Source organism: Alligator sinensis, unplaced genomic scaffold (genome assembly GCF_000455745.1).
Source record: "Alligator sinensis unplaced genomic scaffold, ASM45574v1 scaffold76_1, whole genome shotgun sequence".
NCBI classification, from domain to species: domain Eukaryota; kingdom Metazoa; phylum Chordata; order Crocodylia; family Alligatoridae; genus Alligator; species Alligator sinensis.
The window spans coordinates 4939035-4960668 of record NW_005841865.1 but is presented as its reverse complement, the minus strand read 5'-3'; positions in this window follow the sequence as shown (position 1 = coordinate 4960668).

Genomic DNA, 21634 nt, shown 5'->3' with positions numbered 1-21634 from the left:
GGGGGGGGGCAGGTGTAAGTTTGCCATTTTAGAAAGTCCGTCTTGGATTTTAGAAAGTCTGTTTCGGATTTTAGAAAGTCCGTCTTGGAAGGATTGCCAGAGACACGGTGACGGAGCAGGCTAAACCCCGAGGGTGGAGTGTGTGGGGTGCCACGAGACCCAGCCTCTTATAGGACCAGGCTTTAAACAATAAAGCCATAAGAAATAAAAGGAGCTTTAGTTTCTGTGCCGTGTCCACACGTGGCTGCAACAACGGACTTCAGGTGGTAAAGTGGGAGCAGGGTATTGAAGAGGCAATGGGTCTAATGCTCAAAAATAGGGACAAGGGGGTTAGGATTCCTGCCACTCATGGCTCACTATGAGTGACCATGGGTAAGTCACTTGACCCCTCCATGCCTCACTTTACACATCTACAAGGTCCACATAGTAAGGCTCATTGCTCAGCTGCAGTAATTAATCCATGTCCACAGTGTCCTGTGCGTTTTAACCACAATAGCACCAATGGAAATATAACTCAGGAATTTCCTGACTCGCCCAGAAGTATCGTCAGCACCGCAGCACTCCTAGTCCCACCACACCGAGTTAAGAGGGCCACGATTCACACACTGCACTTCTGCTAAGTCACTTCTAGTCAGCCTGTCTCTTTTTGGACCTTCTGACCCTCCATGGTCATTGTTCAGCTAACAAAGGACGGAAGTAAGACAAGCTACTGGCCATTTCCAGCAAGAACAGAAACAAAGCTCAGCCTACTGAAACCATGATTCATTCAGCTGAAACTAGGTCCACAGATAAATGCTTAAAGCTTAGTTTTATACAGAATGGGAACAAACCAAACATCAGCTCCGAAAAACCCCAGGCCCTTCAGAAAATTCAGATTTGGCTGCAAACACACCATTAGACTTCTTGCTTCCCCAAATACGCCCTAAGCTTTGTAAGAGTTAGCACCCAGAGCCAGAGCTTTGTGGCTTGGTTGTTACACTTAAATTAAATACTTTGCTCAGAATGGCTTTAGGACCTCTAGGATGACAGACTCTGAAACTGGAAAAGTGTCACATTCAAAGAGGCCATTTCCCCCTTGCCGCAACCCCATCTGAAAAGGAACAGGCTCCATGACCTGCAGGTACCAGAAGTGAGACTCTAGTTGGAAAATATAATGTGACTTGACCCCAGCAGGTTTTCCTGGAGAACGTATTGTAAAGTAGAAAGTGGAAGAGAGCAGCACTCTCTGGTTCAGGGGTCTCCAGCTCCTGCCTAGCTGTGTCAAAATTTATGCAACCCACTGCAGTCTCGTAAAAGAAAAGGGAGCAGAAATCAAGGCAGATCTTGACTTGAAGTGGGCTTCAAGTCAAGCACTTTGCCCACCCTCTTCTATTCCCTGCGACACTGAGAACCTCATTCACTGCTTGGCTTCCTCCTCACCTTTCTACTTCTTGTTTGCAAAAAAAAAAGAAGCTGCAGATGTATTTCAGCAGAAAACAGAAAAGGCTGGGATAAAAAAAAAGCTTGATCCAAGTCCCAGGAAGGTCAATAGAGAGATTCCTATTGCTTTAACACAGCTTGGACTGTCAAAGGCCAATGTACGACAGCAGAAAGCAGAAAATAAGAAAGTGCCTGTGTGTGTGTGTGTGTGTGTGTGTGAGAGAAAGAGAAAGAGGGTTGGAGGGGAAAGTGAGTTGAGAGTGTGGGCAAGAGCGATTCATTTTCTCTCCATACAAGACTAAAACATAAATCACTCCAAGACTTGGTCTCAGCCGTTCCTGTGCCTAGTACTCCATGGCAAAGCATAGCAGACCCAGTTCAAATAGATGTGTGCTTGCTGCAGCCTCTGCTTTATAACAAGGCAGCTGGAATAGATCATTTGGCCGAGAGAGAGAGAGAGATTCAACAGCAGAAGAGCCCACAGGGCTGTTCTTGGCAATGGTAGTGGTGCCTGCCAAGATGAGGGGAAAGAAGAGGCTGCTTACTGGGACAAGCAGACAGCTTTATCTGCTTGTTCAACATGCAGCTGTCTACTGCCAGCCACTCGGGGTTTCCTTTCCTTCTCGTTCATTTTTCCTGCCTTAATTAAGCAAGTTGCACTGTGTTGGAGCTGCCAGTGACCCAGTTCCCAGAGGTTTTCCCTCTCCGGCTCCCTTTGTTCAGCTTGTGAGCAGGAGGATGCTGGCAGATGCAATGCTCCTTATAAGTGACGGACAAAGAAACGTTTATTCTCACTTTCACTTCTGGATAATGCTTGCAATTATTAATCACGCTTACAGGCCGGAACCAGTGGCATTTGTATTACAAGAAATGCATCAATTCATATCCTGTGTAGCCCCAATCCCTTTTTGTAACTCTGGGTACCTACAAAAGTCTTGACAGCAGCTGGCAAGGAGTATGAAGTTCATGCTGATGGGTGTTTCCTTCTGCTTCCAATCTCCCCATCTATGAATCTGGTTGTCTCTTGCCTCAGATTGAATGCTCTTTGGAGCAGTGACCATCTTTCTGCCCTGTGCTTGCACATCACAAGGCAAATAGGACCAGTAAGACCATGTAGACCAGGGTGTCTACAACTTGGACTCCTCTGCAATACTGAAAATAATCCTGATGAAAAGGCCTACCTAGGATTCAGCTTTCTGGTTTCATCTCCCTTTCTCATGTGAAGGGAGTTTACGCATGTACTGTTCTCCAGGTCCAGGAAAAGAGACATTCACCAGGAACAGCAGCAATAAAACCGAAGAGGCTGCATGTACATGGAGGGCATGTGATGTACACAGAGGTGAAAATCACTGCATCTGGCCTGTGCCTGGACTAAAAAGCCCTTTTAAACAACAGCAGAGGAGCAGAAAAAACCTTTAGACTCCTTAAAATTAACTTGAAAAGGAAATGTCACGACAAAATATGCAAGTGATCATTTTCCCTTTAAAAAAACCAGAACAGAGCTACCTGAAAATAACAAACATTTGGATCCATGATCTGAAGACCTTGCGGCAGGGGAAAGAATGAGGAGGTTTAGGGGTTTGGTTCTACCTTTATAAGTCCAGGGCCATTTGTATCAGCAGCTCTAGAGTCAAAACCCCACCAAGTGTGCGACCTGCCTTCTAGTTCAGGAGAAGACCTTCAGCTCTCTCCTTTCCCATCTCGCTGTCCTATTTCTTCTAATGACCCACGTGCCAATGTTCCCTGTCACCAGCTGAGGCTGCAATGTCCTCTTGTGTTTAATGCTTGATTAATTTTTCAGATGTAAGCCTTGGATTGTACTACCTCTCGTCTCAGAGGCGCCAGCCCAGAACTCAGGCCCTGTAACAGTTGGCTGGAGGGGAAGTGTTGCAGGGGAGTGTACACAGAGGTGATGTACACAGAGGTGAAAATCACTGCATCTGGCCTGTGCCCAAACTAAAAATCCCTTTTAAACAGGGGCTGACAGGAAACAAAGGAGACCATACAGTACCCCAACCACCACCACCAGGCTTCACTAACACGCCCTGTCACACAGACAATTATGTATGTGCTTCACTGACCTGGCAGAATAAGGGTGAGCTGGCTCCATGCCAAGGCCCAAAGGACTGCTTGTCTTTGTATGTGGCAGTCGGCTGTCTCTGAAGTTGTCCAAATGATTTCCCCTCCCAGGTCCTTCCTCTACAACTCAGACAGAAAAAACATGTCACTCGGGGGGACCCACAGGACCTACTCCTAGTCCAATGGGGATTTTTTATTTCCATAACAGTTACCCTTCTCAGTGATGGTTTATGATTTCAATGGGTGTTTTTCCCACCAATTCAGGTGCAAGGGAGTCTTTGAAGGGTCATAGCCCCTCATTCTCCCTCAGCCCTCTTGTTACAGCCCCTTCCCAAAACACTCCTTCCAGAGGCTGCCATTGTCACTCCTTATGCAAGCCAAAAAAAAGACATGCTCCTTCCTTTTCTGCCTGGAGCTGTCACTGCTTAAACAGCTCCAGAACAAAGAGCAGAGTCTGGGACTTGAGCTCCTGGGACAACTTACTATTGCCTGTTGCACTGCTGTTACAATTCTGGTTTGATCAAACAAACAAGTTTGTTAGTCCTCTGCAAGGAAAGGCACTTTTGTTTGTGCTTTGAGTTTGGAAGAAGATGGCACACACCTGAGGTTTTATTCTTAAGAGATCTGGCGTGCAGAACTTTATGTGATCGCAATATTCAGTTTTCAAAATAGCCCTGACCCGTCCCGTCTCTTTCAAGGTATTCTGTTAGTTGACTGTTGGCCTTGACGGCAGTAGAAATAAATGATTATGATATAGTCTTGCTTGCCCATGCAACCCATTCAAAATAAAAAACAAAAATCATGCACTCAGGGCTAAAATTAAAACAAATTAAACAAATTCAGAGCCGGCAGGTAACAAGGGCTTAACAGAGAAAAAGAAAGGACCTAATGTGTGAAAACATCCAAGAGCAGGAACTAAGAGCCTTTTTGTATTTGACAAACTAAAAATAATTATTCTAAAGCTCACAGAGTTTGCCCAATTTACTTTCACACCTGTTTCGGCTTTTACAAAATCCCCATCCACTTTTTTCTCCTAGACCACCTGTGTGGAAAGTCATAATTAAAACCGTGAGGGGGGAGGGTGAGAAAGAAGAAAAACGAATTTTTTTTGAATCTCAGAAAAGTCTTGTTCAAGAGAGGGCTTAGACAGGTTCTTGTTTTATCCAGACTGGTTCACCAAGAATACGTCTGTGGGGATTCTGACTCTGACTGCTGGGTGGCTAATCCTTGCAAAGATCTCTGATGCTTTACAATGGAAGGGAAGGGATCTTTGAATAGAACGACTATATTTCCTTTTCTGTCAGCATCTGTGAGCCTTTGGCATGGAGAGAGATGGATCAAGGGGACAGATTTAGTACAGAGCAAAAAAATCACAGGATATTTATATAAGATTTGCCATACTGCATTGAACCGGGTCCATCAGGTGGTGTTTTGGCTGCTGGATAAGAACGCTAAAGCAGCTATATCCAAGATCTGGCTGCAAACAAAATGACTTCCTAAATACCTTTGTAAATTGATAATAAACATTGTCTCTTAATCACTCAAGGGGGCTCCTATCACTTACCTGAACCAGGTTTTTGGCCCAAAGGTCTTAGACCAACTTATCCAAAAACAAGTATCTTTTTTGTGGCCCTGCTGCTCTCCATGCTAATTAAGAGCTCTAGCTGATACTATATACATCAGTGGTTTTCAACCTTTTTTCATTTGCAGACCCCTAAAACAATTTTCATGGAGGTGCAAACCCCTTTGAATTGTAAATGTGGGTATTCACATACTTTCGATTGATCGTAGTCATCTTTCACGGGATCATAGTCATCTTTCACCCAGGGGTCCACAGACCGCAGGTTGAAAACCACTGCTATACATCTACCAGGAAGAACTGAGTTTTTACCATGCTGTAGGACATGGCACCTGCCTTACTGCACGGGAAATAAGGTGATCACATCTGCTTTCAGGACAGCTGGGTACTGGGAAGCCAAAAGAGAGCAGCTGGCTCCTGCTGCCACTGCTGTACCTATTTTCAGATCAGCCAGGTTTGATATCCTTGCATTTGTTCAGCTAGATGCACAAATCAATGATTTTGTTCTCAGGATTTACAGCCTTCTCAAGACTCAAGGTGCCGCAAAGAATCTTCATCTGGGAGGAGAATCGCTTCTGTGACCTCTGGTTCCAGCTCGTGCCACTCAGCTCTGGGAACACTAAGCCTTTGCTAAACAAGCACATGCCGGGCTCATCTCCCCTGACTCCAGCAAGGAGAACTAAAACATTGACATTTGAAAGTTGTGTCCCTGCCTTTCCCTCTTCCAGGTACTGCTTCAGTGACACCCCAGGTGAGGGCTGGAGCTGGCTGAGATACAGCTGTAAATTGTTCAGTTCAGTTAGGTTCATGAAAAGAAAGAGATGTGGAAGGCAGGATTCAACTATGACCTTGGACACAAAAGTTTCACACCTGCTGCCATTAAACTCAATGACAACCTCCCATTATCTTTAGTGGGAGCAAGAGCAGGGCCAAAGTGGTCAGGCCGTTTACTTCCTAGCAGAAGACAGGCAGAAAAATAAGCAACTAAAATACTTGATTGAAAGCTTTTACTGCTTCTCTCATGCTCTTTTGGTCCCCAAGAGAGGAATAAAAGAAACAGCCTGCTGGTTCCAAAGCAGCACATTTGTGCCCAGACGAGTTTTTGCTCTCTGCTCTTTGTTTTCTAAGGAGTTCATTGAACTCCCTTTGAGAAAGTGACCTTTAAAAAGCATGCTGGGCTGGTAGCTACTTTCTCTTCACCAGAGGGTAAAATAAGAGCATGGCCACTTTCAAGTCAAAGGACACTGGAATAGTACTGGGTCTGCCTGAATTTGTGATGCAGTAGCGGGGAATTTTTCTGCTCTGGAACAACTGTACAGAACAGATCAGGTCACACTAACAACACTCTCTGTCAATCCCACCAGCCCCTATTCATCTCCCAAGCGAATCCAAAACCACTCTCTAGTTTTTCTGAACTCTCTACAGACCAGCTGCACACTGTCCTTTCAGTCCTATAAAATCTCCCCCTTACCCACTGCTCTGCAATTCCTGCTCTGCATTTACAGCTTCCCATCCACCCACCTGATTGCTCCTGCTCATCCACATCAGACCTCTCCAATCCTGTACCTCCACGCGACTATCAATGCAGCAGATGGAGTCCTTTCACTTGATGTGTTCCCTCAATTGACTCAGACTTCGAATCAAGTTTAGAAAGGTAAGTCAAGAAGTGGCATCCTGGGTCACTGGGTCCAGTCCCCTGCATTTGCAAGCAAACACATCACCCCTTCAAACCCTCACATACAGCTGCAAGGCAGAAAACCAAAACCAGGTTTAATCGCACAGCAGGTCTTGCCATTATGGATTCATAGATTTTTAGTTTGGAAGGGATCATTGTAACCATCTAGTCTGACCTCTTACACAGCACAGAGAGCTTCTCCCAGTGACTCACCCATCCGTTCTTGCGATCTGTGTCTGAACTTTCTGTTCCCTGGAGGAGACTATTTTATTTCTTCTCTTCAACACATTTCCAGGGGAGAGGTAAGACAAGAATGCCAACACACCAGACCACAAAAATAGCAAGTAACCTACTAACTACACTCAGCTCCAACCTGCTGTCCTCCTGGCTAATGCTGCATCATCCTTTCTGACATACTTTAAGAAATGAAAACACATTGGCATGGTGTTGTGTACAGCGTGGCCTGAGAGACTCACAAAGCCATTTCTTTTTCATTTTTCCTTTATTTATGGAAATTCTTGCAAGTTGGCTCTGGCTAGAATCCAGCTCCCCTTTTCTGCTGTTTGAAAAACGAGTATTCATAAGATTCAAAAGCAAAGGGTAATATCTCCCTCTTCCATGACAGATGAATCTAAGCAAAACTTCAAGATTTTCTTACAATGAATTTTCTGAACAAAACAATGAAAAACGACTTCTCGCCTGGAATAAAGCACAGGCTTTATTTGAGATTTATAGTTTTACCTTTGTCTGTGTTTCAAGATAAATTAGTCTGCACAGAGCTAATGCAACAACTCATTTATTTACTTGGTGATTTGTGAGGGCCAGCTGAGTCAGTTTATCTAAAGGTAGCAAGTGCAGGGGACCTGTCATACACAAACTCTCATCTCAGCTGTCAGGCATAAAGTGCCCTAAATATTGAGGCTTCCTGGCCTCTTGTCCAGTTTGGGAGTAGGAAGCACCAATCTAAGGGCATTGCTATATGTTCCAACTTTTATGTTTCCTCCTGGCTCTTTTGTAGGATCATAGCCTTTGAATTTCCTGGATTTTCAATCGCAGGTTAGGGAAGATGAAAACAACAGAAACTGTGCCTAAGCAAAGCATTTAAGCACGTGCCTAAACTTTAAGAAGGTGCTTAAGTGGCTAACAAGTTTGAAGACAGGCTCTATGCATGTCCTTTCACAGCATCTAAGAAGTGATCTCAGGCTCATGAAAGCTCATGCTATACCTCTCTGATTTAGTTAGTTTACAAAATCCAGATCTGCCCTGCCCTCTGCCCGACTTCAGACTAACACAACTAACTACTTCCCTCTGTTAATGAACCTGAGCCATAATGTATAACCTTATTAGGTAACCATCCAAACTGTAACAATTACATTTAAAATATTTTAATTAATTATATTTAATTATTATAATGTAATAGTATACTTATCTTATGAAATAATATGACTGTTTTTTAAGTTGCCAGGGAAGTATTTGTATAGAGCAAGAAAGGCCTGCTTTAAATAAGACTCTTCTGTTACTGAAGATGCAGAGCATGAACATTTGATTGATCTAAGCAAACTTTAGAAAACAGTTTAGGAAATGGACTGGAAAATGCCATTTAAAAATAGGCAGGGTAATTTCAGGAGGAAGTGATCTTTCCATTAAAACTTGTAAATAGGTAAAAGAGGAAAAAGTAGCAGAGGCTTTATGCTCACGTCCAAGTTCCCTGCTGTGCAGGCGTTGGCCTGTTATTGTTATGCCCATATTGTAAAGCCATATTTGCTTTAGCCACGTGACAATGCAACTCATTTAAAGAAACAGAGAGGTTAGAGGAGAGCACCCAGTTTAGTTTTTGATCTACTGTATGCCTGCGGCCTTATTGTTGTGTGTCTCCCCTAAAGGAGCCATCCATATCTCATACATGCAGCAAGTCAGACAGGAGGGCCGAGTCCTGCAAAATCTTAACCATGCAAATAGCCTTAATTTGCACAAGCAGTGTCAGTGACTTCACTGGATCTCATCCTTTGACCAAGCACTTGCAGGACTGGGCACAAATCACAGAGGTTTTCTGCTGGGAAGGAAGCAGGATTAGGATTAGCCAGGAGTCCTTGTTCCCAGTCAAACATATTCACTCCAAGCCATGCTGCCTCCTGAAACTATCCAGTACTAAAGTGGAGGATGTGAGAATAGGTGCCAGACTGATAGCACACACACACACATCACATGATGGAAATCCTCAGGGTCTGCTCCCACATTGTCCCTCTCTGCATCTATAATGCAGCCATCCCAATAAAATAATTCACTATGAACCACAGCTGACCTTTCTCAGCATTCCCCTCTTTTTAGCCATTGTATGCTCTTAGTGAGCTGACTGCTGTAAATTAATATAATGATAGCAGGTCTACAAAAGATCTGGCTGGTTACTTGTCATCCTGGAAATTCCCTGCACAAAGATCAATGAGGCATGTGTCACCAAATCAGTTAAATCAAAGGTCTCATCTATGTGGAATTTACCTTTCCACAGAGAAGTCCAAGTGCAGCTGTCTGGGGACGTTCAGTCTTTGGACATGCCATCTATGAAATCTGCAGAGCCCTGAGTAGCAGCAAAAACTATACCAAAGAGAAGTGAAAATACCTTGCCTGTTCCAGAGCCCAGTTAAATCAAGGAGCTCTGTGTTAGTCATTGTTCTTTGCTCTCAGGAATAATTGTTGCTGCTAATCAAATTGGCCAGTAAAGGGTCCTTGTACACTCCAATGATTGCTGTGTTGGGGGTGCTAATAAGAGATCACATCTTTCAGCACAACAGGATGCATTTCCTGAAGACGCCTTGGGGTCTCTTTGCAATACAAACAGCAAGTAACAGTAATGTAGATGAGAGCAAAGAGAGCCACGCATCCACATCTTCTATAGACTAGCATTTCTTAGTTGACACAGCTCGCTATGTAGCCATGTTTATTTTCTGATTTAAGAGAAATGACATGAAATGCCAAGATTGTTAGTATGGGGGGTGGGGTTGATCTTTTATCAGAGCTGGATTACCATGTCTACAATGAGGATGTGGGACTTCTGTGCTCTTCAATTTAGCAAATGCTAGGAACCAAAGCGCTTCACTATTTTCATAGTTTCATAGTTGTTAAGGGCTGGAAGGGACCTTACAGATCATCGGGTCCAGTCCCCCTGCACTTGGGCAGGAAAGACCGCTGGGATCAGACAACCCCAGCAAGATGGGCGTCAAGACACTTTTTGAAGAACCCCAGGGTGGGTGACTGTGTCACTTCTGGGGGAAGCCTGTTCCAAACCCTCAGTACTTGACTTGTAAAGAAGCTTTTCCTTATGTCTAGTTTGAAGCAATCTTCAATCAGTTTGTGCTCATTATTCCTTGTCTTCCCCAGGGGGGCCTTGGTGAACAGATGCCCCACCAGGCCCTGATGTACTTCCCTGATATACTTACTACCCTGGTATACCACCAAGTCCCCTCTGAGTCTTCTCTTCTCCAGGCTGAACAGTCCCAAATGTTTTGGCCTCTTCTCATATGACCTGGTCTCTAGATCTCTAATCATGCACATGGCCATCCTTTGGGCTCTCTTGAGCTTATCCACATCCTTCCTGAAGTGTGGCACCCAGAACTGGACCCACAGCTCCAACTGTGGTCTCACCAAGGCTGAGTAGAGCAGGAGGATGACATCCTTAGCCTTGCTCAAGATGCCTTGGTAAAATGCATGCCAGTGTTCGATTAACTCTGCCATCTACGGCATCAAATTGGTGGCTCACATTCATTCTGTGGTCTATCACGACACCCAGGTCTCATTCAGTTGTGGTGCTGGCAAGCATAGCACTGCCAAGCCTGTAAATGTATTGCAGGTTATTTCTCCACAGATGGAGCACTTTACATTTCTCCATATTAAATGACATCAGGTTGAGGTCGAGGTTGAGGTCAAGTTTGAGGTTTTATTTGTGGTTTGGAGAGCTGAAGGTTTTCCCTCCTCAAAAATTAGATTAAATGTTTCCTATTACAATACTATCCAGCTGGCTTCAGGTTTGAACTACAAGATGGAATCAAAGATTTATTTATTTATTTATTTGATTTTTTTTTTTTTAGCCTCCTGATTGAATGCCAGGCTCCATCTCAGACCCATGAAAAATGAAGCTGTAAGTGACATTTAGGAAAATCTTGTAAACAAGAAAATACAAAATTAAATGGGTATGGAAAGGGATTCCCCTCCCCCTAAAACACTCCTGCAGATGAAGCTGCCCCAAGGAGGGGGGACATGGGGAGTCTTTTGTTTTTGATTATTAAGGATAATTGTATGGAAACACATTTCTTCTGTTTATACGTACAACCTTCTACCAGTGACAATCACCATTAGTTGGTGGAGAAGACAACAGCAGCAATAAGGCTATGCTAAAATTTGGGGAGCAAGGGACATCTGAAAGGGCTTGAGACAACCTCTCCACTTGACGTGCCAGAACAATACAGATGTCAAGCCATTGTGTCTGCCGTTATAGCTTCCTAATTTTGCAACTAGCTCTGCACAAACTATCCAACCTCATTCATGACAGGTCCCTTAGCACAAAGCTGATCAAAAGATCTGGCCCCTGAATTGCAAGATCAAGTTTTCTACTGTGCCACACTCACAGATGGCATTTGACGACTTCTAATTATTATGCTATTGAATGACTGAGTTGAAGTATCATGAGAAAGTTGAATATAAACTATTGCAACACAGTCAACATCCCAGATCTTACAGGTAGGATAGGTTGTGTGGGTTTCTCAGCATCTAGTGAGCTTTGTCCCCATCATGTTGCAAGTCCCTCACCACCAAATTGCTCTGATATCAAAGGGTTGGCACCATATAGGGAGCTACATATTCCAGCATCTGACTCTTCATTCAAGCATCTAAATTCATATGTGTCCACTGAGCCCACACCTCTTCTGTGCTTACTTACCAAGAATCTCCAAGTAATTGGCTTATGTCAGTACAAATATTAATGGAAAACAGACATCAGACACATAAGAGAACCTGAAAAAATCAATTATAAATCCATGCATGATTATTTTCTTGAAAAGTGCTCACACAGACTTCCAGTTAGGGAACAGGAAACACCCTCACACTACTTACCTTACCAATCACAAAACACAGCTTAAACACAGAATGCTTTTTGAGGGGAGGCACTATTCACAGTCAATAACTAGAGTTCGAAAGGCAAAAGTTGAGAGAAAATGTATGCAAGTGTTTCTAGATTTCTAATAAGAACATTAGAACTGCCACTCGCTGGGTCCAGCCACGGTTCAGTCTAGCTCAATATCCTGTCTCACACAGTGACAGAAAGTGGATGCTGATGGGGAGGATGAGCAGGACATGTCCTGAATTTCCACCTCCTGCTTTCTCCCACTGCAGCTTCCAGCATTCAGAGGAGTAGGAAGTTCTGATTTAGAGGCTGGATCCCAACCTATCATGCTCAATACGTACTGATGGACCAGAAAAATCATGAAGCAGGTGCTCAAGGAATCCATTTCTAAGCACTTGGAGAAGAAAGTGATCAGAAACAGGATTCACCAAGGGCAAGCCAGGCCTGACCAACCTGATTACCTTCTATGATGACATGACTGGCTCTGTGGATGTGGGGAAAGTAGTGGACATTAGGGGCGCGTGAAGCAGGCCCTATTCAATTTGGATTTGGATTCAGCCCAAATCAAAGACAGTGATTCCATTTGCTGGTTTGGATCACTGTACCTGATTCAATTTGGCTGAATCCGAATATGAAGATTTGATGCTGATTCGGAGAATCAAAGATTCGGACATAGATGCAGCTTTAAAAGTTTTTTCTACATACCTCGAGGTACCAGCATGGCTTGTGAATGCTGCAATGCTGGGACAGATGGAGCATCCCACAGGAGCACAGGGGAGCCCTCCACGTGCTCGGCAGTGAACCCGGAAGTAGACCAGAAGTATGACTTGGCAACTGGTGCCTCCTGGGTCTGGGGGGACACCCGGGTCTCCCTGAGGCCAATCGCCGATCAGAGGGTTCCAATTCGATTCAGAGAGATTAAAGGGTCCTCTGATTTGATTCAGATTTGAAGATTAGGCCACTGAATCAGGCTGAATCTCTGCCGAATCGAATCAGGGACCAAAGTTTCGCACAACCCTAGTGGACATGATATACCTTGACTTTAGCAAGGCTTTTGATATGGTCTCCCACAGTATTCTTGCAAGCAAACTAAGGAAGTATAGGTTGAACAAATGGACTGTAAGGTAGATAAAAAAGCTGGCTGGATCATCAGGCTCAATGGGTAGTGATTAATGGCTCAATGTCTAGTTAGCAGCCAGTATCAAGTGGAGTGCCCCAGGGGTCAGTCCTGGGGCCAGCTTTGTTCAATATCTTCACTAGCAATCTGGAGGATGGGATGCATTGAATGCTCAGCAAGTTCATGGATAACACCAAGCTGGAGGGAGCAGTAGATACACTGGAGAGTTGGACTAGGATTCAGAGTGACCTAAATAAATTGGAGGATTGGGCCAAAAGAAACCTCATGACGTTCAACAAGGACAAGTGCAAAGTCTTGCACAGAAGACAGAAGAATCGCATGCACTGGTACAGACTTGGGACCAACTAGCTAAGCAGCAGCTCTGCAGAAAAGGACCTGGGGGCAGGGTTTGAAACATAGGGAGTTCGGGGAGGGGGGCTGAGCCCCCGCATAAGGGATGAGAGCCCTCCGAGAACCCCCCTATAAAAGACTAGAGCCCCTGGCCCAACCCACACTTTTCTAAGCAGCTCAGGTGGCATCTCCTTCCATCTTCCGGCTACCACTGCTGCAGACCCCCCGCAAGACTCAGAGTGTAATTGCAACCCTGCCTGGGGGTTACAGTGGACAATAAGCTGAATATGAGTCAGGAGTGTGCCCTTGTTGCCAAGAAGGCTAACAGGATATTGGGCTGCATTAGTAGGAGCATTGCCAGCACATAGAGGGAAGTAATTATTCCACTCTATTCCGCATTGGTGAGGCCACATCTCAAGTACTGTGTCCAATTTTGGGGGCCCCACTACAGAAAAGATGTGGACAAGTTGGAGGTTGGAGGGAATCTATCAGAAGGCAACAAAAATGGTTAGGGGACTGGGGCGCACGACTTCTGAGAAGAGGCTGAGGGAACTGTGTTTATTTAGTCTGCAGAAGAGAAGACTGAGGCTGAGATTTAATAGCAACCTTTAACTATCTGAAAGGGAACTCCAAAGAGGATGGAGTTGGGCTGTCCTCACTGGTGACAGAACAAGGAGCAATGGTCTCAAGTTGCAGCAAGGGAAGTTTAGGTTGGATATTAGGAAAAACTTTCTCGCTAAGGGTGGTGAAGCGCTGGAACGGGTTACCAAGAGGGGTGGTAGAATCTCTATCCGTGGAAGTTTTAAAGGCCCGGCTTGACAAAGCCCTGGCTGCAGTGCTGGATTTAGGCCTAAACTACTTAAGCTACAGTTAGGGCCTCACAATATGAGGGGCCTCTAAATATGAAAATAAACCTGATTCAATATCAAGTTCTATACTAAGCAATTGATAAATAAAGGAAATAAAGGAGATATGGGAAAATGACTCTCTAAATATGGACAATTTCATTCTAATGTGACAAAAATATACATACATTGAATTATTTCTATCCTATGGGGCCTCTTAAGATGGACATATTTTAGGGCCTCAGCATGTCATAATCCGGCACTGCCTGGCTGGGATGATCTAGCTGGGGCTGGTCCTGCTTTGAGCAGGGGTTGGATTAGATGACCTCCTGAGGTCCTCCCAACCCTAACTTTCTATGAGTCCTCCATGAATTTGTCTAATAAATGAGAAAACCTCCATGTGCTTAGACTGGACACACAAACACACACATACACATGCTCAAGTCACGTAGGTGGTTTGGAAACCGCAGTTATCTTGTGCAAAAGGGCTGGACCCAATGATCTATTAGGTCCCTTCCAGCCCCTAATGTCTATGAAACTGTGAAACAGATGAAAGCACAAGGAGGACTCTTACCCATAACTCCAGTGGGATTCTGTGTGAATATGAGATCAACCAGAGTGGATCTAATTCTAGGATTTGGACCTACTTTTATCATACTGTAAACTCATTAAGTACAGGGACCATCTCTTATATAATGGTATCCTGACCGATGATTGGAGGTCCCCCAGTACAAATAACTAATAATAAACTTATTCACCAGGAGTCATCTACTCACTCATCTGAGGTCCTACCCACAGGAGACTTCAGTGATATCTGTCCTGTGGTGAATTAAGAGCTATTGCTCAGTGATTAGAGCAATGGTTTAAAACCAGAGCACCTTTGCAAACAAAATTCATATATTACCTTTTTGTCTCTCTTTTTTCAGATGTAGATTTCTAGGTCCCCACCCCAAGTCCTCCTCTCCCTTTTTATTTTTTAAACAAGTACTGTATATTTCTATTGCTAGTTCCAGCATAATGTTAGTCTAACACTGTCTGGGTTGGAGAGCCTTAAAGAAAACAGTCAGAGGAGAGATTTGAATGACAAAAGGGGTCACTAGACTTTAAATAATTACATTCGAAAAGAACTAAGAACTTTTAATAACATGCTAAATGAGTCCGAGAAATTGGCATTATAACCCAAAATCACATTAACAGTATCACTGAATGGCTGTAATTCTCTCTTCTAATCTCTGCTGATAAGGAAAATAATGCTGAATAGCATCTCATTGGAGGGGGGGGGGGTGCAGAAAAAACAGTTCAGAAGCACCACATTGAATTTTAACAAATGTTAATAATTTGGAATTGTACTTTAAACCCTGTAGAATGAAACAAAGAACAAACCAGTGCTAGCAAGGTTGGGGGGAGCGAGGGGGGATTAGATGACAAAATGACGTAAGGCTTTTCCAGTGCTCGTTTCCACAAGACTATGAAGACTGCAGCCCTTGGACTTCATTCATTCATTGTTTGAGGGGTTGGTTCTGGACGGTGACAGGCCAAGACCCACAGTGTACATTTTGATGAGCAGTCAAGATGCTGAAGAGTTCAAATACAGATAATGATGGAAAACCTGACAGCCATTTACCAGCTTGTGTGAAACAAGTTGATGGCTTCAGCCCAGTGTTTGCATTGGACATGTGCCCACATCACAAAAATTACCATCACAATAAACACTAATTGCCAAAGGCGGCATAGATCTGGAAGCTAAAGGACCGTAAAGATGATCCAAAACTTTGCTGAAGCACATTGGAAGAGCCCTGCAGGGCCTGGCTAGTTCTGCTCCTGTTCATACTTGACAAGTGGAGGACTTCAGTCTCCTGAACCATCACTTCAGTATGTCTCACAAGCACTAAGATTCACTAGCCCTCCTATCCCATCCCTACCCCAATGAGTTTGGAACAAGGTTTTGGAGATGATTTGTAATCTTGTTCTTATTCTGTAGCATCTACTTGGACCTCAGCTTTCCAATGATGTAGAGAACATTAACAAGTGTTTCATTCATAGGGACCAGGTGCTGTTACTGATATATGTGCTCCCTACAGCTAATCACCTTCTTCCCCACTTCCAAAACACTCCTTAACTTAAAGATCTGCTACCTACCAAGTACAAAACTCAACCTAGTTTCAACACTGCATGCGAACGTGCATCTTTTGTTGTTTATGTAAAGTACAACTGAAAACATGACCGTGTAAGAATCCCTTGGTTGCATGGACGACTGAGTTATTTGTCAATGCAAATTAAGTGCCCAGTTGGGCACTCCTCTTTCCACTGGGAATATTTTAGACAATCTAGTATACGGTTGCTTGAAGGTCAGTCCTTTAGCTGGGATTGTGCATCAGAACCTCCTGGGTGGTATCCAAAGTCAGTGATCCCTGCTCAAATCATCTTAACACTTCTGTGGTGGCAGGTATTTGCTATGATCAGAGGCTGAAGAGGGGAGCTTGAGGACAGAAAGCATAAACCCTCAAGAACCAGACACTGGGATGGAGAGCTGTGGCTCGGGTACAGAGGAAGACACCTAGCCCACACTGACCGGTGGGTTACATGTGCACAGCTGCACACATGCAGGCACTGCTCAGCATGTAACCATCCTCCGCTTTTTCCTGCTCTTGACTGACTTTAACCAAGCTTTATACGCAGGCTTTTACGCTGGGAAATCCTGTGGCGGGTGTTTAGTTAAAAACAACAACTGCCAAGACAAAAACAAAGAGAGGAAAGTTTGCCCCCCAGGATCTTTCCTCCTCCACATGCTCAGTGCTCTGATAATAACAGGGCTCTGAGCAAGATGACATGAAGATTATAAGGCTGCTGCTAAGAGGCCAGACTCACTATTGTACCAAGAAAAATTGTACCGAATCCCACCTCTTCTCTGGAATGTTCTTTACATAGCGACCGAGCTTCCTGTAGACCCCGCTTGCCCGGTTTCTTTTCGGGCTCTGCTCTCCAAGACACCAGCATCACCAGAGCCAGCCTTAGGGAAAATGGTGTCCTGGGTGAACTTGTATTTTGGTGCTCCCCACCACCCACCCGCAGCCACTGCCCATCCCCACTCCACCCCAGGGGTCACTCCAGTCCAGTCCAGTCGGGGTCATGACGTCCCCTTTCCTCCCCCTGCCACTTCTCACAGCCCCACCGCCATGGTCCCCCCACTACTTCCCACCTCCGTGACTCAGAGACGGGGCCAGGCCTCCTGGAGCCCAAGCTGCAGAGAGACACGGCTGAAGGGGAAACAATGTAGAGGGCAGGGCTGCAAGGCCTTGTCCGGATGCCAGAGCGGTGGTAGAGGCAGCCCGAGGCAGGGACTCCTGGCACTAGCCCCCACCCTGCCCCTGCCCTCACCTGCCGTGCCCACCAGCATCAGCCCCATGACCCCGTGGTGACCTCCCTGTGGCAAGCAGGGTCCAGGACCAGGCTGGGCTGCAGGGACCTGGCAGGAGAGAGGGTTTCCAGATTCGCAGTTGTTCCCTTCCCAGCCACCAGCCCATGCCAAGCTCCTCCTGAGCAGCGGCTGGAGGCATGGGTGGGGTGGCGCCCCCGACCATGGCGCTCTGGGTGGTAGCCCGTGTTGCCCACCCGCAAGGCCAGCTCTGAGCATAAGTCGGGACATGTACTGGATACACATTGGCAAAAGAAAGCAGTTTTCCATTGCGGCACTGTTGTGCCTGTTTTTTTCTGGCCAGGAGGCTGCTCAAGCACCTCAGCAAGAGACATATTGCAGTCCATTAACTCTTAAGTCCAACTACATAACATGCTTCAAAGGCAGCACCTGTGAAGAGCAGGGTTGAGAGCTGTGGCACCATGCAGGCACAAGCAGGTCAAAGAGCATCAAGCGGTTCCAGCCCCAGAGACCCTGACTCCAGATAAGAGGCAGAAACCAAAGAAGAGGAAACCAAAGAGGAGGAAACCTCCAGAAGACCTTCCTTATGGAGACTGTCCACCAGTCCTACTGTCCAGCATCTCTGTGGGGGCAGCCCCCAGACCCACAATCCCTCAGAAACCTCACAGGTCCCAGGGGCAGAGGGGTCTACAGGAAGCTATGACTGTGCAAGGTGGTTGCATAGTTTGAAACAAGGTTTTGGAAATGATTTGTAATCTTGTTCTTATCCTGTAGCACCTACTTAGACCTCAGCTTTCCAATGACGTAGAAAAAATTATCAAGTGACTCATTCATACAGACCAGGTGCTGTTATTGATATATGTGCCCCATACACCACCTTCTAGTCACTTTCTTCCCTACCTCCAAATCACTCCTTAACTTAAAGATCTGTTACCTATCAAGTCCAAAACTCAACCTAGTTTCAACACTGCATGCGAACGTGCAAAACTTTGGCTCTGGTGACCCAGCCCAGTGTCCAGGCCGGGAGCGGTCCGAGGCTTTCAGGGGCGCACGGCGGGCTGTAGCCAGCAGCCCTGGCACGTGGGTCGGGGAATTCGGCACGGCGGACTAGAATTAGGCACGGACGCGTAGCGGTTGATTAAAGATTATTTTACTTACACCGTAGATGGTCACAGTGCAGGCAGGAAAACTTGCTTGCATTGCAGTTACAAACGAAAAGAAAACTCGCACGAACAAGACCCGTAGAAAACTCGAGCCTCTTAAACCCGGACAGAGCTCTGGATACCACGATGAGAGTCCAAAAGGTGACTCTCCACAAAAGCGCGCAGGGAAGGGTACGTCGAGGGATCAGGCGGCGACGGGGAGAGGCTAGAGGTTGATCAGGCCCCTAAATCCTTCTTAAGGCACACGCTGGGTTCGTTAAGTTCCACAGCGCGCTTAGAGTTCTTCACGAGATGTGAAGTCCTCCTTCTCCTCCTCCAACTTGGGTGGAAACTGCTCAAGCCTCTTATACGGCTAGCAAGCCAATCGCTAGCCGCCACATGGCCAATAGTGGGACACAAATTTACATACGGGTGGCGGGAACTCCTTTGCACCGGGGTTTTCTCTATGCAACTGAGAATTGCGCCGTGCAAAGAAAGCTCCTCGTGGCGGGAAATAATTCTGCAGTGCCGAAGCACACACAAAATCATACCCTTTGGGTCATGACACCCAGTACTGTATCCCCAGTGGAACAGTGCTGACAAGGCTCCTACCTCTGTCTTTTCCCTGGGGGACTTGCAGAAGGCTAGTTTCACAGGGTGAAGAGGACAGTCCACATCCCTGTCAGCCTCCCAGGCCTTCCTCACAGAGCAGGGTTTGAGGAAGAGGGGAGAGAAAATTGCAGTGAAGATCAAGGAATTTCCCCAGGGAACGGAGAGATCCCCTTAGCAGCAACCTCCCTATATCTTCCACAGCAGCTTCAGTGGGAGGGTATGGGCACCCAGGGCAGCGGGAAGGTATAGGCACCCAGGGCAGCGGGAGGGTATAGGCACCCAGGGCAGCGGGAGGGTATAGGCACCCAGGGCAGCAGGAGGGTATAGGCACCCAGGGCAGTCAGGACACATAGGACACCAGCCTCTCCCATTGTGCTGATTGCAATGGCAGCTGCTTTTGCACCTCCTCCTCCCAATCCCCACAGAAGCACCCCCCACAGCTGCTCACCTGGTTGTCATCCTCCCCAACACACACACACACACATCTGTGACACTACTGCCTCCACCTCTATTTCTGACTTACCTGCTTGGAACGTCACATGTGGGCTATGCATGCACTACGCTGGCACCAAACAGACTATCCAGGGTTAGTGAGAAGACCAGCACAGCTTACTTCATGGGGGTGGGGGGCATGTCAAAGCCAGCAGCACAAAGAAACACATCTGAAGTCATTGCTACCAAGTTTGCTCAAAGCAACTCCTGTGCGCCACATGCCCGTTTTCATGGCGGAACAAGCAAGTTAGACACCAGTGAGAGGTGGCCATTACTCTTGGCCCGTCTGGCCACCCTTGTCTCTATCCTCCCTCAGTTTTATCTTACTAGAAGAGAAATTGTTTCCACAGCAACATAAACTGCTGACTAACCAAACTGCTCAGGAACTCTGATTCTTCCTTAGATATCCAAGAAAATTACAGCTATAAATATATTGCTATAAAAACCAACAGGGGAAGCTTAAAAAACCCATTTGCTCTGAACTGTTGGTGCAGTTGGTTGCTTCATGCCTGCCTGAAGTAGGTGTCAGCCCCAGGGCGGGCTCTGCAGAACACGAGCTTTCCCTTCAGAAAGCAGAAGACATTTCCAGATCCTCTCCATAGACAAAAACCTTCCAGACATGAACTGTTTAAAATCAAGTGTAACCAAGGCAGCGTTGCTTTCTTGAGCCTGCAAGCTGAGAGATGTCAGCTGTTTCTTTCTGATCAACAGGGCGTTGATCCTTAAATCTAATAACAGCACTTAAAAAAGGCAGATTTTCAAATCATTTAGGTGTGCAATGGATGGAGCCTTCATTGCAGTTGTGCACACAAGCCAAGCAGACAAAGGGCAGAGATCGTTTTGATCGTGGTAATGTCTGATAGGGTTTTTTTTTCTCTTGGAGATACTGACCTAAATTTTAGTACCTGCTTAAGGGCTTGGCCTACATGCAAACCTTCATTATCCCAGGACCAAAATAACAAGCCTCCACCATTTAGTTAAATAGCAACTCTTAACCGTAAATACACAACAGGCTGCTAAATCATTGTGGCCAGCTATTAGAGGAGGCCAGCCGCCTGCAAACATGATCCCATACACTAAGGCAAATGCATGCAGATTCCCCAGAGCAGACCGACTTTAGTTAGCAAATTGCACCATCTATTCTGTAGAGCAGCTTTCAGGAAAGCGGCATCAGAAACTCCAGTCTGTCAATCAGGTCTGTGCAGGCTGCAAGAAAAAAAAAAAATTAAAAATCATAGAGATCATCACCCCCTTGGACAGCAGTGAGACTAGCTCTGGAGTTCAGCACTAGATCTCCAACACCATTAATTAAGCACCCCCAGCCCTCCAGGGAAGTATTCCCATCCTTATTTACAGAGTGACAATGTGACTGCGCTCACATGTAGCTGTGCAGAGACTACAGCTAAAGAGCTCCCTCTGGCTCCCGTCTCTTCTGCATAGAAAGGTTAGTCACGATAGGGGAGTGTGTGCTAAGCAGGCAAACAAGGACAACTCCCAGCTTTAATCACATTTGTTTTGAGGAAAGGCTGGAGAGGTCTGGCTTGCTCTCAGCGCTGGAGGGAAGACTTCAAAGTGACCCAGGAGAAGCGCATCCAAATGATGCAGCACAGAACAAACGACAAGTGCCAGTGAAAGTCCCAGGCTCCCCAGTGGGCACATTTTAAATATAACGGGAAAGACATCAGACAGATTTACTGCATAAACAACACACAGAGCCAGAGCTTCATCTTGCTTACACCAAGCTCCAGGGCAAAGTGCCCTTGGTGACACTCATGGAGTTACCCCTCATATACAGTGAAGTGATCAACCTAGCTCATTAGGCGTGGGGTATTTT